Source organism: Sarcophilus harrisii, chromosome 3 (genome assembly GCF_902635505.1).
Source record: "Sarcophilus harrisii chromosome 3, mSarHar1.11, whole genome shotgun sequence".
NCBI classification, from domain to species: Eukaryota; Metazoa; Chordata; class Mammalia; order Dasyuromorphia; family Dasyuridae; genus Sarcophilus; species Sarcophilus harrisii.
The window spans coordinates 10997363-11010133 of record NC_045428.1 but is presented as its reverse complement, the minus strand read 5'-3'; positions in this window follow the sequence as shown (position 1 = coordinate 11010133).

The window sequence follows — 12771 nt, the reverse complement described above, 5'->3', positions numbered from 1 at the left end:
TAGGACAGATAGGTGAAATAGATAATGAACACTATATAGATAGAGATGGCACATGGAATTAGCTAATGAGAGGCTTAAAAGATTGCTAAAAGGGTCAAGGAAGAGGGATCACTTGCTGGTATTTTGAAAGGGCCTCCTTCCTTTAGTGGAAAGTGCAAAAGACTTTGTGACATAAACTGTGTAACCAAAAGCAATTTCCTGCCTCTGAGTCTTAGTTTACTCATTTCTAGAATGGGGTAAGGAGTGAGGAGACTAACAACCTCTACGCTAACTTCCAAAAATAGTATTAGGAGAAAGCAATTAGTGAATCTTAAAAAAGACTATCTTGGTCAGAAAACTTATGGCTAGTAAGTTTCTGAGTCAGGATTATTGACAGGCAGAATTATTTAATAGAAAGAGCTCTATATTTCAAATCAGAGTCCTGTCTCCAGGGTTGTGTGATTATGAACAGTTCACAGCTCTGACTGAGTCTCAGTTTTCCCATTTGTAAAATTATAATACTTATAGTACATATTTTACAAATATCATGTGAGATTCAAAATGAATTATATATATATGTGTGTGTATGTACATATTATATATATATATATATATATATAATATATACATTTGTAAACCCTAAAGCATATTTATGCTTTAATATTTATGGACCTTGTGAGTGGAACCATAAGGCATCCTTTGTCCTAAAAAGTTATTTCTGTTTCTTCAGTTGCATATGTTAAAATGAACTTTCCACTTTTCATTAGGAGGATTTCTAGGAATGGGAGGAGGAAGGACAGAATCTGGAGGCATCCTAACAGACAGTTCCATCTTAGATGATGCAACACCATTTAATAGAATCTATTCTTTGAGTAAGGGTTCCTAGCTTCATACATAGAGCTGGAAGCCATCCTTGAGGTCAGACACCTCCCTCATTTTATAGCAGAGGAAGCACATAGATATGTGTCTTGGCCAAGAAACCTATGAGTGTGCAGGTCCAATCATGGGTCCCTTGATTTCAAATCCAGAGCCTATTTTTTCCATGTAGTTCTGATTCTAACTCTACTACACCCAAGCATGCCTCTTTCCATCTTGTGCAAAAAGTTAATACAAAAGACTCAAATGAGAGTTGAAATCTAATTGTGTCCATAACATTTCCCTGATCTATCAGTTGTCTGAACCTATAAAAAGAAAATTTGGAACAATGGAGTCACAATCGCTATTAATGACCCATTACTTCCATTTCTAAGAACTCACAGATTATCTTTTCACAAAGATAGTTCTTCTCAAAAATGCAGGCAAACACTAAAATCCAAAATGCCCCCCCCAATCCTACAGTCAACATGAACTACCACTGAACAGGCTTTCTGGATATCTCTAAAGGCACCACAGGGCACAGCCGGAGGCAGGAAGACTCACCTAAGATCAAATTAAGCTCTGACACATCCTAGCTATGTGACCATGGGAGTCCTTTAACTTTCATCTGCCTCATTTTCCTCATCTGTAAAATAGGGATAATGATAGCATTGACCCCCCAGAGTTGTTTGTGAGGATCAAATGCAATAATAATCCTAAAGGGGTTAGCGTGGCACCTGGCACATAGTAAGTCCTACATTAATGTTGCTGTTCTTGTTTTGGACACCCGGTGGAAGGGAGGGAGAGCAGAGAATGGCTACGTCAGCCTTTTTCAAAATCTTCTCTAATGGCCCTTTCCTACAGCCTCCCTCACCAGTGATGGCCTTTTGGTCTAGTGTTCTTGACTAAGTTCTTGACTCCTATTTTAACGACACTCCTCAGAACCTCCCCAGTAAAACTGGTCCACACGTACATGTCCATTTGTGGATTATCACGTTCCAGCCTTTTATCTGTATTTCTGGAATAAACACCTTTTCCCCCTACTTATTAAAGTAGGCTGTATCTGTCATGATTTATTTAGACTTCATGGACCAGTAATGAAGTCTCATGTCCGTAAATTGGTCCAGACTATCAGATTTATGGATTATGTGGCAACTACCAGGTGAATGAAACATGGGGCCACATAAGAGATCGAAGGAGGTAGAAACTAGATCTCAATGGCATATCTGCCTTGGAGGGGAGGATAAGATTTGTGGGGATTGTCATTTAGTGAGACATTTCCATGTCCCAGAGTGATTTATAGAGTCTCACAGCCTAGGGTGCTATAAGACCAGAAAGTAGAAATGAAGGGGGAAATGGGGCAGAAGGTAAGTAAACAGTGAGAGCATGATTTCTGTTGGTCAAGCTTCTTTTCTTCTTATGAACATTGAAAGCTTGATTTCTTTTCCTCTTATGAACTCTGGAAGCCACTGAGGCCTTTTGTCCTGTGCTGGGAAAAAAATGATCCAGAACTGCAAAGAAAGCTGGGGAAGGAAGTCCTGAGTCCATGTTCTCCTAATAACTGTCTAGGAGAATCAGCCAAAGTTTGACAATGCACCCAAGTCCTGAAACTCCCACCCTGCTCCTATCCACCAAAATCCCTGCCCTTGTGGCAGGTTAAGAAATGGAAGGTTATTATTAAGCAAGTGAACATCTTCTCCTGTAGCTTGGAAGCCTCAGGGAGTCAACCTGGAGTGAGGGGCTGGAGATTTGCTGCAGTTTCTGGTATTATTGAGACCAGCACATAGTTACTAATTAAACAACTTTGCTTTTGATTTCTAGGCAAATCTAAGTCATTTGGAAATGATTGCATTTAGATCCTAGTTTTGTTTTTTTTTCTATCTCCTAAGAAGGGCTAAAGTCATGAGGACTAGGGAACATTAGGAAAAAAGGCCACTCTAGGAAGTGATGCCGACTGGGAGCCACTACCCGGACAATCTGTTCTTCTGAGTGAGACACCATTATAAGGACAGTAATCTCTTCAGTCGGCCCTACTACAAAACTATGTCCCTGACTTTGCCTGGCTAAGAAAATATGATTATGAAAAGCCCCACGTGGTCAGCTCTATCCAGAACACAATAGCCCTCCTTCCCCCTGTGCATTTTAGGGCCTGTGTGCTTTTACACAGAACACATGAAGTCCTCAGCAAGCATTTTCTCAGTACAAATCAGAGAACTGGGGATGCACAGAAAAGTTGGGCTGTCCCTGATCTCCAGAGGTTCTTACTCTAAAGGGGGGAAAAACATCTAGAGAAGGTTTCCGCAGCACACACAATAGAAAGAACCCATAAACCCTAAGGTGCGGCAGCAAAGCAGGTGGTAAGGAACTTTCATGTCATTTCCACTTCGGTTCTGATGTTGAAACGTTTGACAGGCTTAAGGACTCTGGGGATGGGATTTCTTTTCTGGGTCTTCAGTAATGAAGGTAGTCAGTAGTAATGGGGTTTTTTGTTGTTTTTTTTAAGCAAATGAACCAATCTTGAATAAGCAATATAAGCCCAAGCAGGGGGAGTAGAATTCTCTTGCAGTTCCTGCCCTCATAAATAATTCAGCAGCAGCTCCTGGCTATTTTTATCTACACATCTCTCTCCTCTGGATAAAGGAAATGATCTAATCATACACATCATATACTCTGGCATCAGAAAGCAGGTAAGGGGATATTTAGGGTGACAAAGGGGCCCTTCTCCTTACTACTGAAATCGTATTATGCTCAAGGTGGCCCTTCCAGGTAAAATCGATTTGGGGTTTTCTTGTTGCTCAGTGTTTTTAGCCATCTGACTTCAGGTCCCCATTTGGGATTGGTAAATTGTAAAGAGACTGGAGTGGTTGCCATTTCCTTCTCCAGATCATTTTGCAGATGTGGAAACTGAGACCAGCAGGATTGAATGATTTGCCAAGGGTCACATAGCTAGTGTCTGAGGTGAGTTTAAAACTCAAGAAGAGGCGTCTTCCTGATTCCAGGCCCAACACTCTTTCCACTGTTTCTAAAACACTGTGTTCAAAACAGAGCTCATCATCTTTCCCACCAAAACCTTTCATCTTCTGTACTTCTCTATTACTCTTTGGGGGACCATCATTCTTTTAGTCACCCAGAACCCAAACCTCTTTATCATCATCCTTGCCTCGTCACTCACTCACTCCATGGATCCAATCAATTGTCAAATTTTGTTGTGTCTGCCTTCAAAATATCTCTCATCTATGTCCCTTTCTCTCCACTTCCCCAGTGCCATATTGGTCAACTCTAAGACTATTGAGACAGTCTCTAACTTGGTCTTCCTGTCTTAAATCTGTCCCTGCTGAGATCCTTCATTCAGCAGCAAAAGTGATTTTTCTAAAGCTGAAGTCTTTTTCTTGGTCACTGAGCTCATATGGCTCCCTGTCTCAAGGATCAAATATACACCCCTTTGTTTGGCTTTTAAAGTTCTACCTACCTTGAACCCTTCCTATTTCTATTCTTTACTCCTTTTCACAAAGGATACAATCTAGCAACTCATTGGGCTACCTGTTGGTCTTTGCCTTTACTTTCTTTGCATTTTCCAAGATTCAACCCAAATCTCCCTGGGGCAGAAAGCTTTCCCCTTCAGACCAGCAGCTTTCTGGTGCCTTTTACTTTTAAGTTGCCTTGCATTTATTTGGTAGTTCTCTAGTAAATTACTTCCATTCTGTCTCCCCCATTAGAAGGTAAATTCCATGAGATGATTGGGGACTGTTTTTGCTTCTCTTTATATCCCTGGAGAAAGTACTCAGTAAGTACCTAATAAGCAATTATGCACATAGTAAGTACTTGACTAACCAAGTAACTGATCCAGACAGTTATAGTCACTCTTGTGGGAACTTTAACCTTCCCTCACCTAAACATTGGTTTCCATCCCAGATTAAAGTGAATCAAAAAATGTAAGGCTTCCCAAGAATCAAGGGCCTCTTGTTCCCCAATGACTCTAATATCTTTTGTTGCTCTTCTTTCTGTCCTGCCTTCATGGTATCTATAGACCTACTTGCCTGAATTTTGCCCAAATGCTTTGCCTTTTGTATTCTGTGTGATCAATAGGTTGTTCAGAATCCAGGGCTTTGTATAGCCCCTACTATATCCTTTTATATCCTTCTGCTGACTCACTGTCTCCAAAATGGGCACGGGTCTAAGACTTCAGACTTCCTGCCTGATGGTGGATCCATACCCTCACCTAAGCACTTACTTCCTTGACACAATTTAGCATTTTCAAGTACAGATCCAGATAAAATGATGAAGCCCCAGTTTTCTCTTCCAATTCTCTAGTCCAACCTCCTTTTTCTTTCCAGATAGAAAATTGAAATTCACAGGTAAAACTGGAGTTGTGTACACCATATAACTCATTCATGAGGGAGTCTCAACTACATCCTAGGTTAGATGGCCCAGTTCTTTGTGCTCCATGTCTTTTCTCCACCATTCTCTCCCTCTCCCTTTCTTCTTCTTTTCCCTCTCCCTCTCTGTCACTCTCCCTTTCCCCCCCCCATTCTCTATCCTTTTCCTTCTCCTCCCTCTTCCTTTTCCTTTTCCTTTTCTTCCTCTACTTGTCCCTCTCTCTCTCTCTCCCTCTCCCTATTTCCCTTTCTCCCTCCTTTTCCCCACCCTCCTCCATCCCTTTTTCTCCTTCTTCCTCCCTTTTTATCTCCCCCACAGATCAATGGATGGAGCACTGGATCCAGAGTCCTGAAAACCTGAGTTGAAACACAATCTCAAATACTTTCTATTTATATGTTCTGGGCAAGTCACTTAATCTTTCTTTGCCCTCATTTTCTCAACTGTAAATGGGGAAAAATAATAGCACCTACCTCAAAGGGTTATTGTGAAGATCAAATGTGTTAGCATCTATAAAGTGCTTTGCAAACCTTAATGGGCTATAAAAAGGCCAGACCCATGCCCATTTTAGGGATTTGGGTGCAACAGTGAGACAGAAACCAAGAAGACCAGCAGAAAGATATAGAAGAATATAGCAGGGAATATAAAAAGACCTGGATTCTGAACAACCAATATAAGATGATTCTTGCTGCATAATAACATATTATATGTTAATATATTACCATACTGTATTCCTTGTCTCTGTCTCATTACATTGTATCCATATCTGCAAGCATGGCTATCTCCAGCCTCAGTGCTGACATTCAATGGTTATGAGGATATGAGGGAAAGAAAGGGTAGCCCAAGATTCATTCTGAAATCATTGGCCCAAACTAAGACAGAAACTCACTTAAACATCACAGAACCCCCAGATCTAGCGCTAAAAGTGACCTGTGAGACTTCATGGTCCAACCTACCATTTTACAGATGAAAAGACTGAGGGAGCAATTAAAAGCAAAGCACAGTTTGAATTGTTTGAAGAGTAGCCATTTTCAAGGCTGTTTCTCATAAATTAAGACTAAGGAAATTCTGTTCAGTCCAAGAAGAGCCACAACCAGTTTTAAAGCAGTTTTTCAGATGTTTGGGTTTTTTTGTTTCCTCTACTTCCTTTCCATCCCAGAATTTCCCCCCAAATTATGGGTTCACCATTGAATTCCACAACACAGAAAAAGAAAAAGCTGGGTGGAGATTGGAGAGTTTTTGGAAGCTTTTCTATTAAGGAATTAGAGGGTGGAGTGGGGTGATGCTTTGGAAAACAGAAGGAAACATCCTCAAGGCAAAAACAAGTTTCTTAGAAGCAGACAGAAAACTGTTGATTGTCCTAGAAGCGCACGTTAAGATGCTTAGCTTCTTTAATGTTGTGTCTCTTATCAGGACACATTTGATAAGATAATAAAAGAAATAAGAGCTATATCTCCTTTTCTGGGGTAAAAAATAAAATCATCAAAATACAGAACATGAGGCTGTACTGAAAATTAGCTTCTAAGGACACAACATTTCATCACAGAGGGAGACATTCAGTTCGAGAGGAGATTAAGAGAAAATCTCCAGGTAGTCTTTGGAGACCTCAGCTTCTATGGTGATCTGGTTTATTAGCAGCTCAGAACTGAAGGGATAATTTCCAGTTGGGAGACGGGACTCAATCTCAAGGCAAATTATGCAATGAAGGAAAATGCCACCAGGATTGAGAAATATTGGGATTGTTTAGAGATGACTGGGCAGGCAGATGGCAAATGGATATACAGACAAATGTGAAACAAATGTGAAAATTTAGTTTGACAACTCCCCTTTATGCCTGTGCATACACATGTGTGTACACACATGTCTACACACACACCACACCCCTCTCAAAACTTGTTTCTAAAGTGAAGGAATTGCTCAAGATGAATTGTGAGGTCCCTCCTAGTACTAAATCTTATGAGTTCCAAGGTAGACTGGCATTGGAAAGGAGAAAAACAGTTTTTCCAATCTTGTGAAGTGGAAAGGAGAGGAAAGAATACATATTTATAGTGCCTACTTTTATAATATAATAATGTCTACCTTTATAATAATGCTAAGCACTATACTAAATACTTAAAAAAAACCCTAAATATTATATTGTTTGATCTCTGTAGGATGCTGTTATCCCCATTTTACAGTTGAGGAAACTGAAACTTCCCTTTTTGATAGTGAGCTCCTGGAGAGAGGAACTATGTTCTAGATCACCATTGATTAGAGAGATGCAAATTAAAACAACTCCGAGATACCACCTCATTCCTCTTAGATCGGCTAAGATGACAGGAAAAGATAATGATAAATGTTGGAGGGGATGTGGGAAAACTGGGACACTAATGTATTGTTAGTGGAGTTGTGAACTGATCTAATCATTCTGGAGAGCAATTTAGAACTATGGCCAAAGGGCTATCAAACTGTGCATACCCTTGGATCTAACTGTGCCTCTACTGGGCCTGTGTCCCAAACAGATCTTAAAGGAGAAAAAGGGACCCACATGTGCAAAACATGAGAGTAGGAACTAAGATTTTATTGTTATTTTTGCTTTTGTTGTAAGGCCTTTCTTTGTATTTCCTAAGGCTTGTACCTGGAACTTGGTGGATGCTTTATAGTAAATCACAGTGGTTAGAGCACAGGACCTGCAATCAAGAAGATCTGAATTCAATGTGCGAAAATGTTGATGGCAGCCCTTTTTGTAGTGGCAAGGAACTGGAAACTGAGGGGCTGCCCATCAGTAGGAGAATGACTGAATAAGTTATGGTATATGAATGTTATGAAATATTATTGTTCTATAAGAAATGATCAGCAGGATGATTTCAGAGAGGCCTGGAACTGATGCTACATGAAGTAAGCATGGCAACAAGACTACAAGATGATCAATTCTGATGGATGAAGCTCTTTTCAACAGTGAGATGATTTAAACCAGTTCTAATTGTTCAGTGATGAAGAGAGCCATCTATACCCAGGGAGAGAACTGTTTGAACTGAATGTGGACCACAACACAGCATTTTCACTCTTTCTGTTGTTGTTTGCTTGCATTTTTGTTTTCCTTCTCAGTTTTTTTTTCTTTCTAGATCCGATTTTTCTTGTGCAGCAAGATAACTGTGTGTGTGTGTATGTGTGTGTGTATGGTTTAACATATATTTTAACATATTTAACATGTATTGGACTACCTGCCAGCTAGGGGAGGGGGTGGGGGGAAAGAAGGAAAATTTGGGAATAGAAAGTTTTACAAGGATCAATGTTGAAAAATCACCCAATGCATATGTTTTGTAAATAAAAAGTTTTAATTAAGAAAATAAAAAAGACATGAATTCAAATCTAGCCACAGATACTTACTAGCAACAAGCCATTTAACCTCTGTCTCCCTCAGTTTCTTTCTATTTGGGATAGGATCTATCTCCAAGGGTTATTATGAGGATCAAAGGAGATGAATTATATTAGTAAAGCACTTTGTAAACCTGGAAGCACTACAAAAATACTGGCTATTATTTGTAATAAATGCTTTTCGAGTGACTGAAGAAGAACCAATACCACAAATTCAATAGGAAACCAAATTTGGAACTGGAAAGAAGCTTAGAGGTTAAATCCAGAGAGATTCCTTAGGTAGCAAGCCCCAGAGATAGGTCCTCTGAATTGAAAGATCATCTTCTTTTCCCACTATATCTCACTTTTTTCACTCACCAGAGCTGTTGTCCAAGACAGCCTGAAAGAACAAAATTCACTTCTCTGGAAGGCCAGCTTCCTGAGCTGTAAAATGAGAATCAGTCATATTTTGTGCTAATACCTATGGAAGATGAGGAGAATATGAATTAAATGTGGTAACCACCAAGGACCCAGGACAATGGGGGAGGAGAAGAAACACAATGGCTGCAGGTCTTTACAACCATGCATAAGACAGCCATGGTTAAATAGCTGGAGCCCATGGATTTCCACAATGCCTTTTTTCTAGTCTAGAAGGCAAAATGCATCCAAAGTCACTAAGAACTTTGAGATTATATTATGAATGATCACTGATAATTTGCAAAAGAGATCCTGCTCATTTGAAATAAGCTCCAGAGAAGCTCCAGAAATAAAAGCCTATGCTCATAGATTATTGTTTATTTAGACACAATTTATGAAGAATATTACAAGGTAAACATATTGAATACATTTATGAATCAAAGCCCCAAACCATCATGAGGCAAACTCTATCCTAACATAACTGAAAATGGGCTGTCCCTTTCCTTGCTCAAGAAATAAAAAATAAAAAGATGGGTGTATTGCTTCAAGCAAAGCAACCCCACGAGATATTTTTTCAGAAGAAAAGTTCTTTCATTTTAAAAGAGAAAATGGTACAAATGGAAAAAAAGAAAGCAGTCGTTCAGCAAAGAATTGTCTCTTTACTTGCAGATATGGCACAATGCAGTTTGTGGAGATATCCCTTAGGTCATGGAAAATGGACAGCTGCAACACTGATTATAAATTGAATCAACGTGAAGCAAATTCTACTTTTCCATTAGCTTTCATTATGGAATGCAAAATTTCTCCCATAGCCATAGTCCTGCACTTAAAGGAAGTTTTGATTTGTGAATAAAGGAGTGAAGACCCATGGTGCATTAAATATTATAGCCCTGATGATATATTTATAGGAGTGAGGAATAGGAAGTGGTTTAGGTGCTTATTGATTGGATAATGGATGAACAAACTATTATTGAAATATAATGAAATATGATTATCCAGTCAGAAATAAAGGATTCAGAGAAATATAGGCACATTTAGGTAAACTGATGAGGAATAAAATCAATGGAACCAAGAAAAAATAAGTACAATTACTACAATTTAAAATTACAAAAATACAAAAACAGCAAAAGAATAAGCAGTTATTGACTCATAGGACCATAGATCTGAAACTGAAGGGACCTTAGGTAATTATCTTGCCCTCATTTTATAGATGAGGAAACAAGGACCAGGGAAATGAGGAGACTGCTGAAGATCACTCAGGGGATAAGTGGCAGACTTGGAAATTTAAATTCAGGTGATAATATTGTTCCTGGAGAAAAATAAGGAAACATTATCTCCTTCTTCTTGGCAGAATATTGTGCAGAATATTGAGTACACTGCCAAAAATGGTAACTGGATCAATTGATTTTGTTCCAATGTTTTCCTTGGTTAAAAGGTTTCAAGGCTGGGAAAGGGAGAGAGAAGCTACTGGAGAAATCCACAAATGCCTATAATGTCAAAACAAAGGGCATCTATAAAAAGTTGTTTTTCTAAAATTTGTGTTTTTCCAACCCTGGAATCTCCCCTTTCTTCTGACATAACCTGTTTTCAACTACTTGCCTAACAATACTCAGTTACTCTCTGAACATGCAATTATTAAGTAGCCACAATGTGCCATCCTCTGTTAGGTAGTGAGGGTACAGAGATATCCCCATGCAAAAAGTTACAAAAAAAACAAACCAAACAACAGCTTCTGCCCTTGGAGAACTTGTATTCTACTAGATAAAGGCAACCTGTACACAGTAAAAAGAAAGCAAAATAATTTCTGGGAGAGAGGGTACTCGCAAGTAGGGCTGGGGGGATCAGAATTGTTCTCCTTTAGGAGAAGACACCAAGCTTGGCCACAATCCCACTTCAAGGGCAAAGCCAAAGAACTAGCAGGGAGGGAGGAAGACTAGTAAAGAACAAGGTCCTGTCAATTCAGGAGGGAGAGACTGCAGGAGAAGGTGATAGTATGAGAAGCCACAGAGGGTTCAGTAGGAAGATGACTCAGGAGATGCCATTGAATCTCCCAGTACCAGTCAAGTGGTAGGATCCAAGGTCCTCTGCTCTAGGAGAGCTGGGGCTAAACCCCCAGTTTCCTAAACTCCTGCCTCCTGAGATTCTTACTAATCCCATCCAAATTGTTTGGGGAAGGAGCAGCACAAAGGCGCTAAAATCCCCTCTGTGGAACTCCTTTGGGATATCACCTTATTGCTCAACCTTACATAGTCCCGAGTTTATGATGGATAAGGGGTGGGACAAAGGCATCAAAATTCCCTCTGTGGAACTCTTTTGGGATGCTACCCTATCGCTCCACCCTTATATAGTACTGAGTTTAATATGGACACATGGCTTGGTCCGTAAGCATCTCTGAACTTTAAGCCACTTTCCATAAAGAAGTTCTGGAGCTAAAGATCCCACAGCGGCTCTCTACTGGTCTCTACGTCCAATGACGCTGCGCCATCTCCTACTCCAAAACATTTGACTTCCGTAGGCAGGGATTTTGTGCCACTGCAGAAACAGCTGTGGAACACCACAAGAGCATGGCTGTCAGCCGCCATATGGCTCATTGTAGCTTCAAACACTCATGGTGTCACAATAAGTGCAATGATGCAACAGATGTCAGGACTTAAATACACAGCCACACAAAAAAACGATTTCGAAACTTGAATCACCAATCTAACAAACAAATACTTTGAAAACCATCGCTATCCAATAATTGTCTGAAAGGAAGAAAGCAAAACACTGAGCCCTGGGGTATTACAGCAACCAAAATCAGATATCCCAGATGAGCCTGCATAATGAAGCACATCTATTTTAATGTAATGAGATACATGTTTCCAGATAAGTCTAATATGGGAATTTGTTTTACATAACTATACTTATTCATTAAAATGAAGGCTTTCATTATTTTGGTAGGGAGACTTAAGAGTGGAACAGGGAGAGCAATAGGGATATTAGAAAAGGAAAGAAAAATATTAATGATTTTAAAATAGATGAATGTAGAAGGAAATTCAGAATGAGACACAAAGCAGTATTGGAATATATAAAAGCAAGCTGTATTTGTTGGAGATTCACATATTCATAAGCAATTCTTTTTTCTTCTGTGTACATGAAAATGTTTATGGTTGTTGATAATTACCAAATAACTAAATATTGATAATAAAAAAGACATTTTAAAAGGAGGGGTTATTGATAAGAATGTTGGTAGGAGTTATATCAAAAATACATTTCAGCCATTCACAGTATAATCTAAGCCACTCTGAATTGTTAATCTTCTATTTGAGCTCAAGTGGTAGCTAACTCTTATTGGGATACTATCTTCTAATATACCCTGGAAAGGGAGAAGAATGATGACAGATTTCAATACAGCTTTATATTTTAGTCCAATCCCTAATGCTTTTGGCCTATATCCATTATAAAATTTATAGAACAAAAATAAAACTCAAGACCGATGGAAGGAAGTTAACTGTAAAATATATAAGTATGACATCATATACAGAAGACAATGCCCACAACAAATCCACTTCCAATTTTTATTAGCCATGCATCAAATGAGATAATGTATGTTAAGTACTTTAGACTGACCACAGGTTTCCTTTCATTTTCTTTTAAAGATGTAGGGAGAAAGGGAGTCCTTGTATCCCAAAGTCTTAAGCATAACCTCTTAGTCTAGCTCTGCAGGCAATTACTACACTGCTACACCAACAACAAAAGTGGACAAAAGTAACAAAAGTGGAGAGGACAAGAGCTTTTGCATTTCATTGTGCAATTCCAAAAATGGATTCA